Consider the following 25,800-nt stretch of genomic DNA (forward strand, 5'->3'; position numbering starts at 1 on the left):
CCACAGTACAAAGATGTGCAGGTTAGGTGGGTTGGCCAGGCTAAATTGCCTCTTAATGTCAGGGGGATTAGCAGGGTAAATACATGGGATTATGGGGATAGGGCCTGGGTTGGATTGTTGTTGGTGCAGGCTTGATGGGCCGAAAGGCCACCTCCTGCACTGTAGGGATTCTATGATTCCTTTGAGAGTCTCTTTTCTTGCCAGCCCTGTATCTTCTTTTTAAGGTTTGCTGGGTCTTTTACTTACTGCCACCATGTTTCATTGTGTGCTATGGGGATAGTCTATTCCCCCAAAGTGGGTGGCACGGTGGCATAGTGGTCAGCACTGCTGCCTCACAGCGCCAGGGACCCGGGTTCGATTCCTGGCTTGGGTCACTGTCTGCGGAGTCTGCACGTTCTCCCCATATCTGCATGGGTTTCCTCCGGGTACCCCGGTTTCCTCCCATAGTCCGAAAGACGTGCATTGACCATGCTAAATTCTCCCTCAGTGTACCTGAACAGGCGTCAGAGTGTGGTGACGAGGGGATTTTCAAAGTAACTTCATTGCGGTGTTAATGTAAGCCTACTTATGATACTAATAAATAGACTTTAAAGTATGCTGCTCCAGTCTATAGTTTCTCAAAATCATTCTTTTGATTTACAGCAAGTATTTACACTTTTGGACTTCTACATGAGGCCAGTGCTTCTCTCCTTTCAGCTCTCTCTTACTTCTCAGTCACGTGATCTGACATTATTACATCAGCATCACGTTTGCATTAACCCTTTACTCCACAATATCCAGCTGGACTCCACAGTATGAATGGGGCAGACTTAACAGCTGAAGGGCAGCACAACATAAATACAGCACTGCTTCCAAAAAGCTGCTCTGTAGTTCAAATTGGATAATAGGCACACAAATCTATTTCTGGGTGACCGTACCAGACAGAGAGAGAGGTGAGATAACCAGGTAATGAAGATTATTAACAAAGGGCATTGCAAGTACTTACTGTGATATCCTGGAAATAATTAGACACTGTAAATCCTTTTCCTGCTGCTACTGTATAAAAGTCATCTTACCGATAGAGAAGTGGACTTCGATCATGGATCTTAATGTCACTGGCCTTTACATAACATTGTCTGGAACAGATGGTCAGACTGTTCATGCAGATAGAAGCTGCATAAATTTCTAAATATGCAAATAGAGCTCAATATTGTGCCCCCCCCCCCCCCCCACCCCCCACACAGTAGCAAGTTTGTGGCAGGGGGCATTTAATCAAGCAGAAGGGTGGTGGGTGGCCCCATCCCCTTACCATCTCCACCCCAATCAGGGTGCAATTAATGCTCACTTAAGGGCCACATACAGCTGCCCCTTCTATTAACCCAGCAGTGGGCAATGGCTTACCATGCAGGGAGCATGACAAACAAACCTGCTGTGTTTGCTTGCAGGCTCCCGAGGTGGGATTCCTCATTCAGAAGGGGGTGGGGGCCATTGACAGTGAACCACCATCTCCCCCCCCTCACTCAGCAACACCCCTTCTGCCATCACTTACGACAGGTCTGTGATCCAGCAATGATCCTAGGCCGAGGGTGGATGCCGTACCGGGAGCAGCCATTGCGTGTCTGGTAGCTCAGTTATTCAATGGAACTCTCGGCCTCTCATTGGCTGACAGCTCTCTGCAGGTGGGACTTCCACCCCCCCGAAGTCCTTAACCCTGGGGGAAGGCCTGCCACTGGTCTGAACACCTTCACCATCAATGAATGAATGCGTGGCTGAGGGACTGGAGCAAGGGACAAGGATTTGGGTACTTGGATCATTGGGACCTCTTTAGGGGCAGGTGTGACCTGTTTAAAAAAGACAGGTGGCACTTGAATCCCAGGGGGACCAATATCCTGGCGGGAAGGTTGACTAAGGCTACTGGAGAGACTTTAAACTAGAAAGGTTGGGGGGAGGGAATCGAAATGAGGGGACTGAGAGCGAGGAGGTTAGCTCGCAAATAGATAAGGAATGTAAACAGGGTAAGAGGGAGGTTAGACGAGTGATGGAGAAGGGAAGTGCTCAGGCTGAAGGTCTGAGATGTGTCTATTTTAATGCCAGGAGTGTAGTGAATAAAGTGGATGAGCTTAGAGCGTGGATTGCTGCTTCGAATTGTGATGTGGTGGCCATTACGGAGACTTGGATGTCTCAGGGACAGGACTGGGTGCTTCAGGTGCCGGGTTTTAGATGTTTCAGGAAGGACAGGGAGGGAGGCAAGAGAGGGGGGGGAGTGGCACTGTTGATCAGGGATAGTGTCACGGCTGTAGAGAAGGTGGACGCCGTGGAGGGATTGACTACGGAGTCTCTGTGGGTGGAGGTTAGGAACAGGAAGGGGTCGGTAACGTTGCTGGGTGTTTTCTATAGGCCGCCCAATAGTAACAGAGATGTTGAGGAGCAGATGGGGAAACAGATCCTGGAGAGATGTAGGAATAACAGAGTTGTCATGATGGGAGATTTTAATTTCCCAAACATAGATTGGAATATCCCTAGGGCTAGGGGTTTGGATGGAGAGGAGTTTGTTAGGTGTGTCCAGGAGAGTTTCCTGACACAGTATGTGGATAAGCCTACTAGAGGAGAGGCTGTACTTGATCTGGTGCTGGCTAATGAACCTGGACAGGTGGAGGATCTCTCGGTGGGTGAGCATCTTGGGGATAGCGATCATAATTCTATCTCCTTCACGATAGCATTGGAAAGAGATAGGATCAGGCAGGCTAGGAAAGTGTTTCTCTGGAGTAAAGGGAAATACAGTGTCATCAGGGAGGAAATTAGACGGGTAAATTGGAAGGAGGCATTCTTGGGGAAAAGTACCGAAGGAAAGTGGAGGATTTTCAAGGAATGTTTGTCTGGAGCTCTGCATGACAACGTTCCGATGAGACAGGGGGGTGTTGGTAGGGTACGGGAACCGTGGTGCACGAAGGTTGTGATGAACCTGGTGAATAAGAAAAGAGAGGCGTACAGAAGGTTCAGAGAGCTAGGAGGTGTTAAGGATTTAGAGGAGTATACGGGATGTAGGAAGGAGCTTAAGAAGGAAATTAGGAGAGCGAGAAGGGGTCATGAGAAGGCCTTGGCGGGTAAGATTAAGGAGAATCCCAAGGCTTTCTACAAATATGTCAAGAGTAAAAGGATGAGATGTGAAGGCATAGGACCCTTAAAAGGTGAAGGGAGAAAAGTTTGTGCGGAACCGTTAGAAATGGCGGAGCTGCTTAATGAATACTTTACCTCGGTATTCACGGTGGAAAGGGATCTGGGTGGTTGTACTGCTGGTTTGCGGTGGACAGAAAGGATCGAGCATGTGGACATAAAGAAAGAGGATGTGTTGGAACTATTGAATGGCATCAAGGTTGGTAAGTCGCCGGGACCGGATGGGATGTACCCCAGGTTACTGTGGGAGGCGAGGGAGGAGATTGCGGAGCCTTTGGCGATGATCTTTGCATCGTCGATGGAGACGGGAGAGGTTCCGGAGGATTGGAGGATTGCAGATGTGGTCCCTATATTCAAGAAAGGGAACAGGGACAGCCCGGGAAATTACCGACCGGTGAGTCTAACCTCAGTGGTTGGTAAGTTGATGGAGAGGATCCTGAGAGACAGGATTTATGATCATCTAGAGAAGTTTAGTATGATCAAAAGTAGTCAGCACGGCTTTGTCAAGGGCAGGTCGTGCCTTACGAGCCTGGTTGAGTTCTTTGAAAATGTGACCAAACACATTGACGAAGGAAGAGCGGTGGATGTGGTCTATATGGACTTCAGCAAGGCGTTCGATAAGGTCCCCCATGCAAGACTTCTTGAGAAAGTGAGAGGGCATGGGATCCAAGGGGCTGTTGCCTTGTGGATCCAGAACTGGCTTGCCTGCAGAAGGCAGAGAGTGGCTGTGGAGGGGTCTTTCTCTGCATGGAGGTCAGTGACCAGTGGAGTGCCCCAGGGATCTGTTCTGGGACCCTTGCTGTTTGTCATTTTCATAAATGACCTGGATGAGGAAGTGGAGGGATGGGTTGGTAAGTTTGCTGACGACACCAAGGTAGGTGGTGTTGTGGATAGTTTGGAGGGATGTCAGAAGTTGCAGCGAGACATAGATAGAATGCAAGACTGGGCGGAGAAGTGGCAGATGGACTTCAACCCGGATAAGTGTGTGGTGATCCATTTTGGCAGATCCAATGGGATGAAGCAGCAGTATAATATGAAGGGTACCATTCTTAGCAGTGTAGAGGATCAGAAGGACCTTGGGGTCCGGGTCCATAGGACTCTTAAATCGGCCTTGCAGGTGGAGGATGCGGTCAAGAAGGCGTACGGCGTACTGGCCTTCATTAATCGAGGGATTGAGTTTAGGAGTCGGGAGATAATGCTGCAGCTTTATAGGACCCTGGTTAGACCCCACTTGGAGTACTGCGCGCAGTTCTGGTCACCTCATTACAGGAAAGATGTTGAAGCCATTGAAAGGGTGCAGAGGAGATTTACAAGGATGTTGCCTGGATTGGGGGGCATGCCTTATGAGGATAGGTTGAGGGAGCTTGGTCTCTTCTCCCTGGAGAGACGAAGGATGAGAGGTGACCTGATAGAGGTTTACAAGATGTTGAGAGGTCTGGATAGGGTAGACTCTCAGAGGCTATTTCCAAGGGCTGAAATGGTTGCTACGAGAGGACACAGGTTTAAGGTGCTGGGGGGTAGGTACAGAGGAGATGTCAGGGGTAAGTTTTTCACTCAGAGGGTGGTGGGTGAGTGGAATCGGCTGACGTCGGTGGTGGTGGAGGCAAACTCGTTGGGGTCTTTTAAGAGACTTCTGGATGAGTACATGGGATTTAATGGGATTGAGGGCTATAGATAGGCCTAGAGGTGGGGATGTGATCGGCGCAACTTGTGGGCCGAAGGGCCTGTTTGTGCTGTGGCTTTCTATGTTCTATCACAAGATCCTGGCTATTGTTGTTGAAAATCATTGTTGGCTTATTTTCAAATTGTTTTTAAACAACCTAAATTTTAAATAAAAATTCCACTACCAAAATATTCTGATTTAATACAATGGTACGATATTGATATTCATCCATGCCTTTTTTCCGCTGGACTTGACTAATTCAAAATACTGCTGGCCAGACTCGAGATCTATCCTCTAGAAACTGGTTAAACAACATTTCATTTTAAATGTTTCATCCATGCTTTCAATTCCCTCCATGCCCTGGTCCCTCTCTGTCTCTGTGATTTCTGTAAGAAGTCTCACAATACCAGGTTAAAGTCCAACAGGTCCAGGTTAAACCTGTTGGACTTTAACCTGGTGTTGTGAGACTTCTTACTGTGCTTCCCCCAGTCCAACGCCGGCATCTCCACATCTGTGATTTCCTCCAGTCCTACAGCCCCTCAGGCATCTCTGCCCTCCTCCAATTCTGGCCTCCTGAGCATTCTCGATTTCATTTGCCAAGAAGAATGCAGCATGGAGCAGTTAGCTTCCCGGCTTTGTTCAAATTCAAATCAGGCAGGTCACAGAATCATAGAATCTCTACAGTTCAGAAGGAGGCCAGTTGACCCATCAAGTCTGCAGCTACCTTCCAAAAGAGCATCTTACCCATGTTCAGCCCAACCCCACCCTCCCCCGCCCTATTCCTGCAACCCCACACATTTATCATGGCTAATCCACCAAACCTACGCAACTTTGGATTGTGGGAAGAAACCGGAGAACCCAAAGGAAACCCAGGCAGACATGGGGAGAACATGCAAACTCCACACAGTCACACAAGACTTGAATTGAACCCGGGTTCATGGCACTGTAAGGCAGCAGTGCTAACCACTGTGTCACCATGTCGACTCTGATTAGTCAAGGCACTGCCCTGCGGAATGAACCAGAAAATGATTGTTCCTTAAGCTTTTGGTGAGATTTAAAAGGTACAAAATGTGTACATGTTCCTACTGTCTGCAAAGGACAGGGCCGTGTTTGTGATCTATCATATATAAGTGAGTCATTGTGTGAGCCCAACTCACAATCTTAAATTGGTTTTCAGTGTAATTCTTAGCAAAATCAGATTTGTTTAGCAGGTCCAATCCTGGAATCACATTTTGCAAACATGGGCTGGTTGGGTACGGTCAGTACTTTGCTTGTTGTGAACAGTCGAAGGGACGTGCTGTTTGATACCATCTGCCAATTGTTGGGACGTACGGCCTATCTAACTGGCATTACACCAGCACTGAAATTCATATACTACATTGCTCATTTGTGTGACAGGCAGAACATGTTCTTGGCTTGATGGCAGCATCCTTTTAGTGGAGAATAACACTTGTGTTGCCGCTGCATAGTAACAGCGTGCAATGGTTCACTTGTTGCTCAAATTCTTGATTTTTCAAATCGTGCATTCTCCATAGCAATACCTCCACCAGAGTCCACTTGCCAATCAGCACTCTCCTCTCATGCAGTATAAATTGTTGTTTCCCCCATTACAGTTTGGTAACTTCCAGTGAGCTATCATGATAACTGCAAGACAAAAAGCTTAGATAGCATGGCTGAAATCTTCCATCCTCGTATGTGGCTGGGATTTTCCGGTGCCCCTAAAAGTAAATGGAGTTTTGGCAAAAATACCAAACTCTCTGTTCTCGCTGCCATGGGTCCTGCCATGGACAACACTGAAGAACCCTACTCTATGTCTTTTTTTCAGCAATACTCAAGGTCTGCACAACTAAACAACTATTTTAAGTATGGGTTGTTGTAATTGATATGTTTTGTAGCTGATATGATTTCTAGAAAACCGATTGACTTGAACAGGCCACAAAATTTGACTCCTTGATGTCCCATTGTTTTGATGCCAAAGTAACAGCAATGCTGCACAAGCACATTGTGGTCCACGCTGACTCAATTTCTGGGAGGTTAGTAGCGCAGGTGTTAAAGAGTGTGGACCACAAGTATGCAGAGTAGGCAGGTCGTGATGTAAATAACGTAACTGATTAGACCGTAGTCCGATCATTCTCGAATTTTGGTATTCTAGCTCACATCTTCTCTTGAACATGTAGTGCTAAATGCAGGAAGGACATTTACCAATTCTATTTAAAGGGTCCATCAGCCACTCTCAGATTAGTTGCTCATTAGTTAATACTAACAGTCTGGGAGTTTGTAGAAATGCATGGTGGACCAAAGTTGAAGAAGTCTTTGTTATTGTGGATTTGTCTTCCCTGGTTTCTTACTCCAGAAGAGATCTTACTGGAGGCAATGGTCTTTTGGTCAACATACCTTTATATACATCACAAACTATTTCAAGGTCATAGAATACCAGAACGTAGCTATTCTCTCGAGGTGCTTCTCGCTTATCTCCTCTTGGTGAGTGACATCACAATGACATAGATCCTACCGCGCTTGCTCAGTAGCTAGCATTAGAGTTAACCCTTTGCTCACAGGTATGATGCTATATTTGCATAAGGTCTAGGTTTTGACTTCAAGGGTTTTGGTCAGGCAACTTGTTCCCAGTCAAAGGTCCCATGGCTACCATTCCCCTTGGCCTGCAGCAGGAAGGGGTAGATGGAGCAAAGATAGGACAGAAGGGAATAATCTGCTCAAAGAGGGTGGAGGAGGAGAACATTCAGCAGGAGGCTTATTCCAACAAAGGTCTTGCATTTCCTCATACCTCCTCCTATGTCAGAGGCAGTTTGCACATTGATTCCATTTTATGAAGGCGCTCAGGGAAATCTACCACTTCATGCCGGCAGACATGCAACCTCAGAAGAGGACAAAAACAGCACTACCATTGGTTGTGAAGGTGACCATGGCCATGAATCGCTTTATGTCAGGATCTGGTGACATCTGTCACATCCCCCAGTTTTCCATCCACTGCTACATAAAGGAGGTGACTGAGCTCTCTCTGCCAGGCGGCGGGAGTTCATTGTATTTTCTCTTAGCAGAGAGAAGCAGGTGGAGCATGCTCACGACTTTGTCAAGATAACCACTGTTCCCATAACGAAGGATGCCCTCAACTGCACACGTTGCCTTGCGAGTGCTGCAACTAAGTGCCAAGATGTAGAACATAAGAACTGGGAGCAGGAGACGACAATTTAACCCCTGGGGTAGAGAATTTCACAGATTCATGACTCTTTGAGTGAAGTAATTCTTCTTCATTTCTGTTTTAAATCTGCCACCCTGTAGCCTAAAATGATGGCCTCTCACACTAGAATGTTCTACAAGGGGAAACATCCACTCCATGTCTGCCCTGTCAAAGCCTTTTAGCATCTTATATACCTCAATTAAATCTCCTCTCATTTTTCTAAAGATTATTGACATAGGCCTAAACTGCTCAATCTCTCTTCAGAAGATAAGTCCTTCATCTCTGGAATCAATCTAATGAACCATTTCTGAACCTTCTTGAACTGCCTCTAATGCATTTACATCCTTCCTCAAGTGACAGGACCAAAACTGTGCACAGTACTCCAGATACGGTCTCACTAATGTTCTATACAGTTGCAACAGCACTTTCCCACTATTATATTCTATTCTATTAGCAATGAATGTTAAAATTCCATTTGCCTTCCTTATTACCTGCTGCACCTGCATACTAACTTTCTGCAATTAATGCAGACACCTAGATCCCTCTGCACTGAAGCATTTTGAAGTTTCTCTCCATTTAGATAATAAGTAGCTATTTTATTTCTCCGACCAAAATGGATAACCTCATACTTATACATGTTAAATTCCATGGGTTAGGTCCACTCACCTAATCTATCCATATCCACTTGTAAAATTTCTTATTTCCTCATTGCAACTTGCAAGTGCAAAGGGTTTCACCCTTTGAATGTGCAGTTGTTGTGTGACCATGCTCAGTGCACCATGCAGATGAATGCCTGCAATCCTGGCAAAAGTTCATGATGCATTTAATCTGTGGCAATAACTATGTCCTCAGTACTTGAGCATCATGTCAAACTGCAGAGTGGCTGATGGACAAGAAGGGCAATCCACTTAACACATGTCTGATGATTTCACCCAATCATATACCTGTGTATAATGAAAGTCATGCTGACACAGGCCTGGACTGCTCTGGAGGAGTTCTGTGACGTGAGAACAAATTCAGCCAGGTGGACAATGGGGATTGATTGGGCCTCTGTTTAAGGAAAAAGCAGAGGGGTACCAGGCTTTCCCAGTTGGATATGGAGGTATGGAAAGATTGAGTGACCCTGGTAAACAATTTTGGATCATAACCTCACAGGATTTTATTCTTCCTGCGTTCAAGAAAAACTACTCTGTCCTGATGCCGCTCTTAGTAGCTCTGTACTGAAAGAACTATAAGGGATTGGTTAGGAGAGAGCATAATACCTGGATAATGGTTGTTTAAAAAAGGAAGCTTGGCTGTCTCTTCACTTGCTGCTTATACACAGAGAACTGGATTCATTCATGCTTTCATCACCTGTAGACTTGACTATTACAATGCTGTCTGGTCCCCCATATTCTACTTTCTGTAAACTTGAGGTCATCTGAAACTCTGCTGCTGTGTATTAATTCACAAGTCCAATCGCACCTGTGCTCACTAAACTACATACTGGATTTAAAAATTTTAATCCCTATTTCCAGATCTCTCCATTACCTCACCCTCCTCCTATCTGCTCCAGTTGCTCACTCTTGGGAGATATCTGCGCTCATATAATTCTGGTCTCTTCAGCATCCTTTTATTTTCTTCACCATGCCTTTAGTTGGCTAGGCCCTAAGCTCTGGAATACTCTCCCTATACCTCTCTGTCTATCGTCAGTGTTCCTCCTCTAAGACACTCCTTAAAATTTACCCCTTTAAAAGAGCATTTGGTTCTCTGACCTAATATCTCATTGCATGTCATACTCAATGTCAAATTTTGTTTTACAAGGCTCCTGTGAAGCACCTGGGGATATTTTATTACATTAAAGGCACTTTACAAATGCAAGTTGTTATTGTATTGCAGTCATTATGCAAGCTAAGGAAAGAAATAGGAGACATTACATGTAGACTTCCAGAAAACCTTCAATAAAGTTGCATATGAAAGATTGAGTATGGCTTGAAATTGCGCACTGGGATAGCAGTGCAGAAATGAGATTCCATCCTGCACTATTTTAATGTTGGCATAGCACATATCTAAAGTGAAGAAACAAGAATTTCAGGCAAATATGGTAACCGTCTGTAAGCTTAGTGTTATTTCCTGGGCTTTGAAATTAAAAAAAAATCAGATCTCACAAGAAAGTTCTATTAATTTCAGTACATTCATAAAGTCTCGTCTTGTAGAAAAATATAGTTATTGCCTTTAAGCTATTTCTACTACCACATTGCTTATTATTCTAAAATATTTGAACACTCAAAAAAAGTATGTTTCAAAGCTTGTTAAAATAGTGTTAGAGGCCAAAATCATCTGGGCATCAGCATTAACGAAAAGCCTTGATGTAACAGCTGTACTTAATCTTTTTTAAATGAACTCTGCAGCAGAATTTATCAAACCACTGGAGTAGCATTGCTGTAAAAACAAAATTGGCACAACATCAGAACTCATTTTAAACAAATAAAATTTAATAGGTTCAAGACCCTGGATATGATGCTGTTATGATTTATATTGTTTCACTGGTACCAGCGCTGTTCTTATGGTTTACGCGAGATACTGCATTCTGTTTCAATGCCATGGACTACTCCCATTCCCTCCAACTAGAGTGCGCTTTATATCCATCCAATATTTGAGTAAATTACAGCAAAATCAGAGATCAAACAAATAACAGTTGGCAATGTAAATCAGTTTACTAGAATATAGTTAGCAATATCACATGATTCTCATACAAGCTATCAGACTGGTCTCAGGAGCCTAGACAGGTCTCAGGAACCTGAAACAAACTGAGTCCAGAGTCTTGCAAGCCAGGTTGGTGGGATGGAGGTCTGGGTAGGGAAACCTTGGTGATGGTGGTAGTGGAGGAGGGGCGGAGATGCTAGGTGGAGAATGCTTCTGGCTAATCTGATTGTGACTTTATCTACACTTTCCTGCCAGTGCCCCATAACCCTTGACTTCCTTGTAGATCAATAATCTGTCTAACTCAGCCTTGAATACATTCAATGATCCAGACTCCACAGCTCTCTGTGGAAAGAATTCCAAGGATTAACCACTCTCAGAAGAATTTCCTCCTCATCTCTATCTTAAATGGGAGACCCTTTATTTTTAAATTGTGCCCCCTAGTTCTAGATTCACCCAGAAGAGAAAAATCCTCTTAGCACCTACCCTGTTCAGCCCCCTCAGAATCTTCTATGTTTCAATAAGATCACTCTCGTTCTTCTAAACTTCAATGAGCAGAGGCCCAACCTACTCAATCTTTCCTTAAAAGACAACCACTGTCTGTCATAAATGTTCAAGTCTCTATATCTTGGACTTAATGGAACAGAGATGAGGACTGTACTGGCAGAATGACCAGAGTAAGGGAGAGTAATTGTTCAAATGGGGACTTGGACATCTTGGCTAAAGGTTTGTTTGCATATTGGTCCTAGGTAGACTACATTGACTCCCCAGCCATCTTTATGGGAATTTACCTGAGCAGCAGATCGGTAGCTGCAAAAATGTGATAGTGAATGTCTAGACAGCTGGAAAAATGCTGCATGTAAGTTACTTGGGGAGAGAGATTTTTCCAGTGGTGGACATAAAAGGAAAGAATTTGTTAGGAGATGTGAAAGAAGAGAGGTACAAGAAAGTGATCTGAAATGATTGTATTGTGAATGACACAATGAGAGTATAAAAAAAAAGTCAAGATGGTAAGGTCAAGGGGTTGACCACAAATATGGATTGGGGCATTTATATGAAGGGAAAGATTAAGAGACAATAGAAGACTGTCCTTTAGGAGGTAGGGTATGACGAGTTGAAATGGAGGTTGAAATCAGAGGATGAGTTGCTTGTGGCAGAGGCTGAGGGAGGAATGTAGTGAAATTACCAAGATGTGAAATGCAGCAGGTACCATTTAAATAAGAAAACGAAACAAACACTAATCAACATAAATCTGTGTATTAGAAATGTCCTTCAGGAAACATTAAAACGGCACATGCAGTCCTGTTTTATGATGGGCATGGGTTTTACAGTTAAACAAGATTTTGAACACATAAGACCTCACTATATGCTGCATCTGGGGATGCAGCCAAACAACATGTTATGTGGCAGGATGCCCTGATATTTGGTCTGTGAATGAGTTTCAGTGAGCCTTCAAGTAGAATGCTGAAAATTCAATTGGGTATGTCAAATATTATTATTTTTGATTTTAAATCCCTACACATTTTCACTGTTTCAACTGGCATTGTGCTGTTTGAAAGTCAGATGACAACATAATGGGAAAAAAGTTTTCTTGACTTAAAATGCCTAACTTAAAATATCTACCTACAACAAACACTAAAATGGATGTTCACCTCTTTCATGTTGAACCACTGTCACAGGGCAAAACCGACAGAGGCCTCAACAGCTGGTTAGGGACTGAAAGTGGACCAATTTTCATTCACAAAGAAATGATCACTTCCTTGTATCTCTTTTCTTTCACATCTCTCGACAAACTCCTTCCTTTTATGTCCACTACTTGGTCTTCCCCTAAGAACAAGATTGCTCACAGACTACCAAAAGTCCTCGATGTCAAAACTATCAGTTTCCAGTGATTCTTCATTACTTTTGTTAAGTATTAATTAATCTTCTGTAGTACTTGCTTAATGCTGAGCATTATGGTTGGCCATTTACAACATAGCCCATTTACATCCCTGTTTATCTCCAATAATGCAACATGAGCTGGAATTTTGGCTCGTAAATTGGGCAGACAGGTCACCAACACCCCCCAACCACCCCCATGTGAATGTAAATAGGGCATAGTGACGTGCTGGCAATATGACATTATCATGCCAGTCTCCAAAAGCATGGAAGGCGAATGAGCATAGAAATAAGCAGCCCGTCTGCCATTTTGTAAGCTATTGTCCCAAGGTTTGCAGGATCAAAGCATTCCTGGTGTGCTTTCCCCTTTGAATGTTCCCATCGTCTGCCTCGACATCCTCACCCTGCATGTCACCAGGCTCTTCCTATGACCCATCACTGAAGTCATCCTCCTTGACCTATAGAGTTGCCTCACTTTCTTCAGCCTCCACTGGGTTCCCCCCTTGCCAGAGCCAGGTTGCGCATGGTGCAGCATGTGACAACCCTGAGGGAGACACTCTCTGGAGGATACTGCAATGCTCCCCTGGATCAGTCCAGGCATATGAACATAAGAACATAAGAACTAGGAGCAGAAGTAGGCCATCTGGTCCCTCGAGCCTGATCCGCCATTCAATAAGATCATGGCTGATCTTTTCGTGGACTCAGCTCCACTTACCCGTCCGCTCACCATAACCCTTAATTCCTTTACTGTTCAAAAATATATCTATCCTTGCCTTAAAAACATTCAATGAGGTAGCCTCAACTGCTTCACTGGGCAGGGAATTCCACAGATTCACAACCCTTTGTGTGAAAAAGTTCCTCCTCAACTCAGTTCTAAATCTGCTTCCCCTTATTTTGAGGCTATGCCCCCTAGTTCTAGTTTCACCCGACAGTGGAAACAACTTCCTTGCTTCTATCTTACCTATTCCCTTCATAATCTTATACGTTTCGATAAGATCTCCCCTCATTCTTCTGAATTCCAATGAGTATAGCCCCAGTCTACTCAGTCTCTCCTCATAAGCCTCTCAACTCCGGAATCAACCTAGTGAATCTCCTCTGCACCCCTTCCAGTGCCAGTATATCCTTTCTCAAGTAAGGAGACCAAAACTGTACACAGTACTCCAGCTGTGGCCTCACCAGCATCTTATACAGCTGCAACATAACCTCGCTGTTTTTAAACTCCATCCCTCTAGCAATGAAGGACAAAATTCCATTTGCCTTCTTAATTACCTGCTGCACCTGCAAACCAACTCCTTGAGATTCCTGCACAAGGATACCCAGGTCCCCCTGCACAGCAGCATGCTGCAATTTTTTTCCATTTAAATAATAGTCCATTTTGCTGTTATTCCTACCAAAATGGATGACCTCACATTTACCAACATTGTATTCCATCTGCCAGACCCTCGCCCACTCACTTAGATTATCTATATCCCTTTGCAGACTTTCAGCGTCCTCTGCACACTTTGCTCTTCCACCCATCTTAGTGTCATCTGCGAATTTTGACACACTACACTTGGTCCCCAACTCCAAATCATCTATGTAAATCGTAAACAATTGTGATCCCAACACTGATCCCTGAGGCACACCACTAGTCACTGAAAAACACCCATTTACCCTCATTCTTTGCTTTCTATTAGTTAACCAATCCTCTATCCATGCTAATACATTACCCGTAACACTGTGCACCTTTATCTTATGCAGCAGTCTTTGGTGCGGCACCTTGTCAAATGCCTTCTGGAAATCCAGATACACCACATCCACAGGTTCCTCATTGTCCACTGCACATGTAATGTTCTCAAAGAATTCCACCAAATTAGGCAAACATGACCTGCCTTTCATGAACCCATGCTGCGTCTTACCAATGGGACAATTTATATCCAGATGTCTCGCTATTTTTCCTTTGATGTTAGATTCAAGCATTTTCCCTACTACAGAAGTTAAGCTAACCGGCCTATTCCCTACTACAGAAGTTAAGCTACCTGCCTTTTGTCTACCTCCTTTTTTAAACAGTGGCGTCACATTTGCTGTTTTCCAATCTGCGGGAACTACCCCAGAGTCCAGCGAATTTTGGCAAATTACCACTAGTGCATGTGCTATTTCTCCTGCCATCTCTTTTAGTACCCTGGGATGCATTCCATCAGGACCAGGAGACTTGTCTACCTTTAGCCCCATTAACTTGCCCAACACTACCTCTTTCGTGATAATGATAGTTTCTAAGTTCTTACCTGCCATAGCCTTCCTGTCATCAATTTTTGGCATGTTATTTGTGTCTTCCACTGTGAAGACCGATACAAAATACCTGTTCAATGCCTCAGCCATTTTTTCATTTCCAGTTATTACATCCCCCTTCTCGTCCTCTAAAGGACCAATGTTTACTTTCGCCACTCTTTTTCATTTTATATATTTGTAGAAACTTTTGCTATCTGTTTTTATATTCTGAGCTAATTTACTCTCATAATCCATCTTACCTTTCTTTATAGCTTTTTTTGTGGCTTTCTGCTGACCTTTAAAGATTTCCCAATCCTCTAGGTTCCCACTAATCTTTGCCACTTTGTATACATTTTCTTTCAATTTGATACCCTCCTTTATTTCCTCAGATATCCATGGCTGATTATCTCTTTTTCTACAGTCCTTCCTTATCACTGGTATATACTTTTGCTGAGCACTATGAAAGATCGCTTTGAAAGACCTCCACTGTTCCTCAATTGTCCCACCGTAAAGTGTTTGCTCCCAGTTTACCTTAGCCAACTCCTCCCTCATCCCTTTATAGTCTCCTTTGTTTAAGCACAAGACACTGGTATTGGATTTTATCTTCTCACGCTCCATCTGTATTTTAAATTCAACCATACTGTGATCATCGCTTCTTCCAAGAGGATCTCTAACTGCAAGATCATTAATTATTCCCGTCTCATTACACAAGACCAGATCTAGGATAGCTTGCTTCCTTGTCGGTTCCATTACATACTGTTCAAGGAAGCTATCGCGGATACATTCTATGAACTCCTCCTCAAGGCTGCCTTGACCGACCTGGTTTGACCAATTGATATGTAGATTAAATCCCCCATGATAATTGTTGTACTATTTTTACATACATCGGTTATTTCTTTGTTTATTTCTCGCCCCACTATGATGTCATTATTTGGTGGCTTATAGACTATGCCTATCGGTGACTTTTTCTCCTTACTATTTCTAATTTCCACCCAAATGGATTCAATCTTATGAAGCATATCTTTAGCAGCCCAATAGTTCTCTGCACCACTGCCTTTGTGGAGGCATGACTCCTGTGTTATCTCTCCTTGGCTTCAATTTATGGGTGACAGAGTAAGGTCATCAGCCACCTGTTCAAGGGATAGCCCTCATTACCCAGGAGCCATCTATCCAATTGTGCAGGAGCCACAAACAGTCTTGGTACATGAGTGTCACGAGATATAAGCATTGTGTGAGCTCCCAGGGTACCGGGCACAAACTTGGCAGAATCTTTGTCTGGTGGTCACTGGCGATCTGGACATTCATTAAGTGGAACCCCTTTTCTGTTTACAAAATCTCCCGACTCACCTGCTGGTGCCTTGATGAACACATGAGTGCAATCTATTACACCTTGGATGGAGAGGAACCAAGCCATTGCTGCAAAACCTCATGCTCTATCCACTTGCCCAGTAGTGGATGAAGTATGGACGTGTATGAAGATGGCATCTGTCACCAACTTGATACAACTATGTGCAAATTGAGATATGCTGTTCAGATCCCCCTCTGAGCCCTGAAAAGAACTGAATGCGTAGAAGTTGAAAGCCACTGTCACCTTCTAACACCGCATGGGCGTATCTGCCCATGCAGTAGGAGGAAGTTTCAGGACCTATCATGTCATATAATGCTGTCACACCGTGTCCCAGGAGAGGTGTAGCCTCCTGTGACACTGGACCTCGGACATTTTGAGATAGTTGGAGCACTGTCTAGCCACTGAGTAATGGCAACTGTGGTGTACCCTCATGCCTAGGCTTCCTTGCTGGCCATGCATCAACTGAGCCCATGTCTCTCCTTTTAATGGTCTCTCTCTGGGCCGCTGCCTGCCCTCAGCTGGCCTCCTCTCCCCTTCTTCAGAGGAGGTCCCATGAACAAAAACACTATCTCCATTAGATCAGATGCAGATGACCAGTGCCTTGCAAACGAGGAATTACAGTGCTCCAATCCTCAGGAAAGTTTCCAGGGAGGATGAGGTCCCGAAATGTTGAAAGGCAGGCTTGAAAGAATTACCAAGAAATTCAGGGACAACACTGTACCCATGCAGCAACAAATTCGCAATGAGAAAGTGTTGCTGCTCTGGGGGCCTTTTATTCTACACTTGGATGAGGAAATGTAAAAAACATGATTAGTGCCAACTCACCCTGCCTGTGTGACAAACTGAAAATCGCAGGGACAGCGTAAAGTCACTGTTAATTGGCTTGTTAATGGCCTTAATTCACCCTTAAATTGTCGCAGGTGCATGCCCCTGCCAAACTTGAAACTATGAATGTGCGTGATGATGTCAGGAAGAACGCTCAACATCATTTGACAAAATTTTATGTTTGGTCATTTCGATTGCATACCTGACTCCCAAACATTAAAGTCTGGCCCATATCTGTTGACATGAGCCTCAGAGTTACCATATATTGGATTAATGTTGCATGATTGATATTGCAACCTCCCATTATCACAGTAGGGTGCCTTACATTTCACAATTTGATTGACAGCTCCAAGAGGTTATAGACAATTCAAAATTTATTTTATTTAATTTCAGCATGGGTCCCGAGGTCATTTCATGGTGGACACTGGGTGAGTTGGCATAGTGTGTGTTATGGCAAAGAGTGATAGATGGGGTATGGGTTGGCTTGGGGTGGGTAGAGGGGTTTAGATTGTGCTAGAGTGTTTGAGAGGCCATGGAAGGATGGTAACGGGGATAGGCTAGCAAGGCAGGTATGAGGGACCATAGGAAATGGGTAGAGGAGCACAAATTGGCCTGGAGTGTATGAGTGACACATTAAACCCAGGCCCTTTCTGCCTATTCTGGCAGCTCAGGTGAGCACCCAATCATCTAAAAGAAAGAATCATTCTCAACATAAGGGATTGCCAATGATGAGCTCAGATGGTCATTCAAAATTTTATAGCACCATTCAAAGAACAGCAGAGCCTCCCCCTGTGTCTTGGCCAACCCATACTCATTCAATTAATAAGATCGTAAATGGTTGACAAATGATTCATCTCAGTACTATTGTTGTAATTTTATTGACAAAGAATGGCACCACGTTTGCCTATACAACTGTATGTGCACTTTCAAGTATTTTATTGTATGTGCAATACTGAGATTTCTCTGAGAGATAAGACACTACAAAAATCCATGTCTTTCTTTCTTAGCCTGGGAGGAGCCTTTCCGGTGGGAGGGTCAATCCAGAGTTCTAACACTTAACAGTGTAAACAAAGGCGCAAGCAGTGGGAAAGAAAAATTAGGAATCTATTTGTCTTCCATTATCAACACTTACAACCTTTGCTACAATTTTTGTATGAGCTATTAAAAAGTCTTGAATTATTTCTAACCAAATGTGGGAAAAAATGATAAAGAGAATTTTATAGATTGCCTCCAAAAATAAAATCAGTATTATAGCTGCAAGGTAAATGTCAGAGTCGAACACATAGCCAATCTTAGTGTTGAGTAGTACTGATGGGATAATCTACCAGTTGTGGGCTTGCTGCTAATTATACTTAAACAATGATGACCATGGCAGAAATGTACTGCTGGTTCTCCAGAGATTTTCTTTTAATTATTACATATTATTTGTTGCAAAGACTTCTGGTAAAAGGGATATGCACTAGGTTCACTGAATCTTTGGGCCTCAAAGCAACAGAAATCAGCAACCAGCAGGATTCTGTCACACTGAATGAGGATCTCTTGATCGCTTTCTTGTAGGGTTCATTTACATATTGCTCAAAATAAGATTTAGTGCATGTGCAAAATAGCATACATTACAGTAATCACCTTCCTGCATATCTACCGTCTGTAGCAATGATCTCTGCTGTAAAATTACTGAAATGGAACCACTTACCCAGCAAAGACTGAAAAAAAACTTAGGGCCCCCTGTCCACTGCCACTGGCACCACAACTCCTAGTTCCTCGCTTTCATTGCGCCAAACGTCCTTGTCAACACCATTCTGAAACAGTGCCACAGAAACAAACTATTGCAGGTGTTGTGATTAATGTGATTGTTCCCAAATGAGCCTTCTGTCTGCCTTAATAATACTTCCCTTATAGTGTGAATGCAATGTTTTCAATTCGTCACCAGGATGTATAGTGAAACAATTCCAGACAACAGATGTTGCTTTGAAAACTGGCGAAAGACCCATGTTCCCAGTGAAGAAATTCACGATGCTGGTTTGAATTGCGTTAACAAGAGGGATGTGATTTCTGTGGTAATATCAAGGCAACAGTGATGAAAATGGTGGGACCCTCAGTGGAATCAGCAGTAATAGAGGGAACTTTTCTGGTCACGTGTTGATGATTTTCATTGATTAAAGTTCTGAGGAAACAGCAGAGGTTTAGGAGAGTGAGCAGAATAATCATGAGTGGGTGCGCAAACAGTACTGAAAGGATTTTATGAGCAGCGCTGTCCTGACTGTGCTTAATTTTCATTGTGACTTTCCTCCATACGATGGAAATAAAATGGCAAAGCAGACACTTGCAAATCCCTACATAGGTGGTAGAAGTTAAATTTGCATTTTAGGTCTTTACTCCCCAAGAACAAAATTCAAACAGGCTCCACTCAAACCACAGAAGCCCCACTACCCACCAAGATCTGGCAATAAAGATTCCCGGAGGAGAAGACATGAGGTGGGCTGATTACATGGGAAATTTTGGCATCTGTGGATATAATGAGTGTAATCATCAGGAATCAGACAGGTGGGAAGAAATGGATAGCACATCAATCATTAGGTTGGCAGGCAGCATATTCTCAACACAACCTGGTGAGTTTTACTTAAGTTCCAGGGTATTCCCCTGAAGGGAAGGAATTGGGATATTCTGAAATTCATGTTAATGTTTCACCTAAAATGGTGGCAGCTTAACTCATGAACAATAATATCATAAGCAGATGGGATATTATCCTTGACATTGAAGACTCAACATACTCACCTGAATGAAAAGAACTCACTGTCATTGGGGCACACAACATGTACTGGAAAGAGGGAAGGACACTGAACATGAAGATGCCAACTCTAACTGCTCTGTGCTCTTTCAGTCTGGTTTTCACAGCGCTGAGGACAGTTTGGTTGAAAACCATCAGTGATATTCGGTGAAATATTGACTGCTATCCTTCTTGAATTATATTGAAAATGATCAAAAATGTATCACTCTATCCTCTTCCACCACCTCTTCTCTACCTCCATAGTGCTTCCCTAATATGAAATCAGTTGCTGTTCTTTCAGCACAATAGCTGTCCTTCCCATACTGCACGGTCAACCGTACAGTGCCCCAAAGCTCCATTATTCTCACCGTGTGCATGTTACACTTCAGTGACAGTGTTCATCAAGCAGAGAGTTAGCTTTCTTGGTTCCATAGCTCCTGATGTGCTGCTTAACTGCCTGTTTGGGTTCAAATCAGTGGATCAGCCAAACCTTACTACAGTTGAAGATTGGCGAGTGAAGTCATCCTGTTTAGCTCATGCCAGAAACTGCACGCTTCGGGCTTTGATTTCACATCCTTTCCCAGCTGCTCACTCAGTTGAAACCAACAGTGCAAAATCTCAGTATCCTGCTCAATTCCAATAAGAACTTCAAATGCCACATCCATCAGTAAACATATCACCTCAATCCCATTCCTACTACCAGCACATTATGTCTACATCACCTCCAGATTTAAATTTTCCAATACTTTCCTCATCCATCTCCCAAGCTCCATCTTGCAGAGTCTACCTTGTCCAGAATTCTGCCACTTGTATCTGATCCGACACTGCTGCAATCCCATTTTTCGCAAGTTTCCATTGGCTCTCAATCTTAGTAAATTGTCTTTGACATCCCTATTCCTTCGTAGCATAACTTTCTTCCTACTAATGCAATCTTCACCAACATCAAACACACACCCTTTGCTCTTTCTACTTTGATCCACTGCAGTTATGGGCAACATTGGCCAGTGACTATGAGTGGCCCTCGTTTATCTCAGTGAGCCACAAGATTGAAATCGGGCATGTTCACTAACTATGACTTTTGATTAAAATTAATACATGCTGAATATTTCATAACAAGTTATAGAATATGCTTAATTATTCATATATTATTAGAACTGTCATTGACTTCAAGTGGTAAAAACAAAATAAATATTTACGCTTGATTGGATGCAGACGGAGTGCAGAGCTCTCACAATCAATGTTGTGTGCAGTCAGCATGCACCTCACATCACTTGTCCTTGCTTTCCGTGCGTATGACTTAAGTTATAATGGTAGGAAAAAAGCTACGTAGATGAAAAGCAGTGGAATGTGGCAACTCACCGTGTGGGCAACAATCAAAAAAATGTCTCGTGGGCCGCACTCAAAACCCAGTTGGGCCCCATGTGCCCCCCTTCCACCCCTTCCTCACGGGCCACAGGTTGGTCTACTGTGCATATAGCTCTGCTCCACAATCAGAAGCAGGACCTTTAGCCAACCTGTCCCAGCACACTAGAAGTTTCTCCTTAAACTATTCCAAATACCTAGTTCCTCTTCAAACCCTACTGTTCTGGCTATTCGTTCAGACACCTCGCTGAATTTTTCTCTTTGTTCCTGCTTGACACCATGGAAACAAACACTCTGGGTGTAGAAGTTAATTGTTGAATGTGTGAGACAACAAAAGAATATGTGGAGAGAGCACGGAAGAGAAAAATGAAAGAAAAATAGTATAAAGGTACAGAAGACTAAAAGCAAAGGATACCACAGATAAGGAAAGAATGAATATGAATGAAGTATGCATCACATTAATTCTAAATATTAAAGAAATGTTAAGTCAGTATTGCTGCATTAAATAAATATAGTCCACTTCAAGGACCAGAGATTTCAGGAGAGTAATCCAAATGTCAGTCACTATAAATCAAGCCATATGTATGGCAATGTTCTTATTTTTGGAATTTAGATATATGTTAAGTTATTGAACATCAAACTAGGATCCTGATGTAGGACTATAATACAGTGAAGAGCACAGGGATTACAATTTTATTTCACTTGCAAAGGAGTTCCTTTCAACTCAACTGACTCTGACACTTGCACAATGGAATTTCTTCTTATTCGTGCCTTTTGTGTAAGCAACACCCAAAAGAGTTACAAGTGTGGTTTAAGGAGTAAGTAAATTCATGACATTATAATGCAGTGAAATATAAATGGGCAAGAGAGAGAGAGCTTGTCGTTAATGGTTGGCATGGTCAACTTGAGAAAAAAAAAGACCAATGGTTATACAAAATAACTTCATAAATTGTCAATAATTCCAAAAGACTAATACATATATAATGGCAAAAAACGGTAAATAAGAAAAAGCCATGATATCTGTAACTGTGATGTGGAGATGTGATGTGATGTACTTAATCTGTAACTGTGTCAGAGATTTTTCCCATCCATCGCCTAATCTTTGTTGCTTGCACAGACATCACAAGGTTCTATGAATTATGCAAACACTGCAAACTTTGCACAACAATGAAATTAACAGTTTTACCTTTTCCAATGCAACTGTAATTATGGAAGCATCAGTTTAACATCTCAATGCATGCTGTTCTACATTTAAATTTCTGAAGTAGTCTGAAATTGCATCGCAATCATCATTGTTGGCTGATCTTTGATTTGGGGCTGATTACTATGCAGGGTTTGCAAGTTTCTGCCATGGGTCTTCATGTGACTGAACAGGCCGATTCTCAACCTGCATATCTTTGGAGACTTGGGTCAGAACGTCCTATGAAGTAGTGGGATCCGGAGTGCAGGATTTGCTTCCTTTCTTTCCTCCACCGCCACCAACTCAGCCTCATCAATTAGACGTTGCGATAAAGTGTAATGCAGCTTGTGTCCCCATCCTGAACGATTAATAGCGAGCACCTCCAAATCAATAAGGTTTCAGAGTATATTTGAAGTATTTTCTTTACCATCTCCTGGAACACTGACCATTTGAGAGTTTAGAGAACTCTCAAATGAGGGAGACACTTTTCATATACCTGGTCACAGTGTCCAGTCCACTGAAGTTGATTTTGTCGGCAAGTAGGCTTACATTAACACTGCAATGAAGTTACTGTGAAAATCCCCTAGTCACCACACTCCGGCACCTGATCGGGTACACTGAGGGAGAATTTAGCATGGCCAATTCACCTGACCAACACGTTTTTTTGTACTTTGGGGGGAAACCGGAGCACCTGGAGGAAACCTACGCAGACACGGGGAGAATGTGCAAACTCCACACAGACAGTGACCCAAGCCAGGAATCGAACCCGGGTCCCTGGTGCTGTGAGGCGTCTATGGTAGTCATGATGTGGAGATGCCGGCGTTGGACTGGGGTAAACACAGTAAGAAGTTTAACAACACCAGGTTAAAGTCCAACAGGTTTATTTGGTAGCAAAAGCCACACAAGCTTTCGAGGCTCTGAGCCCCTTCTTCAGGTGAGTGGGAATTCTGTTCACAAACAGAACTTATAAGACACAGACTCAATTTACATGAATAATGGTTGGAATGCGAATACTTACAACTAATCCAGTCTTTAAGAAACAAAACAATGGGAGTGGAGAGAGCATCAAGACAGGCTAAAAAGATGTGTATTGTCTCCAGACAAGACAGCCAGTGAAACTCTGCTGCGACAACGGATGAATGAACACCGCTCGACAATCACCAGGCAAGACTGTTCTCTTCCTGTTGGGGAGCACTTCAGCGGTCACGGGCATTCGGCCTCTGATATTCGGGTAAGCGTTCTCCAAGGCGGCCTTCGCGACACACGACAGCGCAGAGTCGCGGAGCAGAAACTGATAGCCAGGTTCCGCACACACAAGGACGGCCTCAACCGGGATATTGGGTTTATGTCACACTATTTCACATAAATATTTCTGCTTTTTTCCTCCTGAGTCTTTATCATGCGATCCTAGAATCAGAATTTATGTCACACTATTTGTAACTCCCACAGTTGCGTGGACCTGCAGAGTTTCACTGGCTGTCTTGTCTGGAGACAATACACATCTTTTTAGCCTGTCTTGATGCTCTCTCCACTCCCATTGTTTTGTTTCTTAAAGACTGGATTAGTTGTAAGTATTCGCATTCCAACCATTATTCATGTAAATTGAGTCTGTGTCTTATAAGTTCTGTTTGTGAACAGAATTCCCACTCACCTGAAGAAGGGGCTCAGAGCCTCGAAAGCTTGTGTGGCTTTTGCTACCAAATAAACCTGTTGGACTTTAACCTGGTGTTGTTAAACTTCTTGCTGTGAGGCAGCAGTGATAACCACTGTGCCACCGTGCCGCCCCATTTTGCCTGAATACTTGCGGGGCTGGCTTCAAGAAGGATAATGTTCGACAGTCCTTCCACTGAAACTGGAGGATGCAGTGGAGGCACTGCAAATGGAATTTCTTGACTGCTCTTATGTGTTGGTAATACATAGTTTTTGGTTTCACTGCAGTACAGGCGTATGTGATGACAACTGCTTTGTACACTAGGGCTTTTGTTGACTTGTGAAGGTCTTTGTTGCCAAACATTCATTAACAAAGACCCTTGCATCACAATATATTTCCAAAAATTAACTGAATCTTATGCCACAGTATATTTATAAGCAGTTTTTATGAACAAATAAGGTGTGTTCCAGGTACATATCAATTAACATGGCAGTGTCAGTACAATGCAATATTCTTAACTACATTTTCTATTAATTTAACTATCTCCTTTTATGGCTTATTCTTTCTGTCCTTATTTTTGATTTACCCATTTATTTGTTGACCTCTGCACCACAATACATTTCAATAAGTTAACTGAATCTTATGCCAGAACATATTTATAAACTGTCTTTTGTCTTTTGCTCCAGGTACACATCAATAAACTCGGCAGCATCAGTTCAAAGCAATATTCTTAACTACATTATCAGTTAATTTTAACATTCCTGCCAAAAAAGCTTATTCTTTCTGTTCTTTTGTCTTGCCCATTTTATCTGTTTAACTCCCCCACTTGCATCTTTGTTTTGCTTAAATTCCTTGCCACATTTTGCCGATTGTTTATTCTTTGCTACACTCAGCTCCTCAAATAAAATAGTTGTAAAATCTTGGTTTGAAGTTGTGAAAAAAAACTTGGGACTAACTATTATTACAGAGAGACCCGATTGCTTGTGAGATCAGTGTTGCTTTCCCTTTCTTTTCTCCATCATACCCTGATTTGGACAGACTTCAGCCAGCCTTTTTCCCCCACCCTTTAGTTGCCAAAGTTCATCACTCACATGAGCAACTACAAGTCCAACTTTACATCACTGACATTACCAAGTCAGCTACACATAACAGCGGTCATTTTGCGATATTGTGTCGAAGGAAAATAATTTTCTGTGTTACCGGTTCGTAAAACCACTTATACAACTGGTCCAAAGGTACACATTTGTCATCTATATCAGTAATGAAATTTTAAATTATTGATTTGTTGTAAATTTGATCACTAATATATCTTAGAAAGATCAAAAAATGAAAATGATGCTCTTTCAGTAAAGGTTCCTGAATAATAAAATCTTATAACTGCATTAAGCTCTGCGTGTCACAATATGATGTTATGCAGCAGTAAGTAGCACATTTATTCAGTACACTTTTGCTTTCACACTTGCCATTAACATAGAAGTCACATAGTTCAACATTTTAAAGACAACTGAAGCCAATCCAGGCCCAAGATTGAGCACGCATGGGCCTTAGCTCAGCATTATCAAACTAACTAAAATATATCAATGAGAATTATGGCCCTTCATTCCAAATGAAAAATGAATCTTAAGAAACATAACACCAAGACTAAATTACGAGCATCATTAAGATCCATTAGGTCATTCAAAACCTTTGTAATATTAGACGCAGAGTTACATTTGGTTGCATGAATTCCAGCAGATGTTCGCACATTCCTGGATTGGAAAGTTGCAAACAATTGGCTAAAAAGAAACCAAATAAAAACAAACACTTTTCGCCAATAATACTGACATTTCATAAATGCAGGCAGAG

General features: G+C 42.9%; 1 protein-coding gene across 6 annotated transcripts in view; it reads right to left on the bottom strand.

Moving 5' to 3' along the window:
* The window catches only part of sdccag8 (SHH signaling and ciliogenesis regulator sdccag8), a 317,675-nt gene that overhangs the window by 211,141 nt on the left and 80,734 nt on the right, over nucleotides 1–25,800 (bottom strand). The window lies entirely within an intron of this gene.

Source organism: Mustelus asterias, chromosome 15, assembly GCF_964213995.1.
Source record: "Mustelus asterias chromosome 15, sMusAst1.hap1.1, whole genome shotgun sequence".
Taxonomy (NCBI): domain Eukaryota; kingdom Metazoa; phylum Chordata; class Chondrichthyes; order Carcharhiniformes; family Triakidae; genus Mustelus; species Mustelus asterias.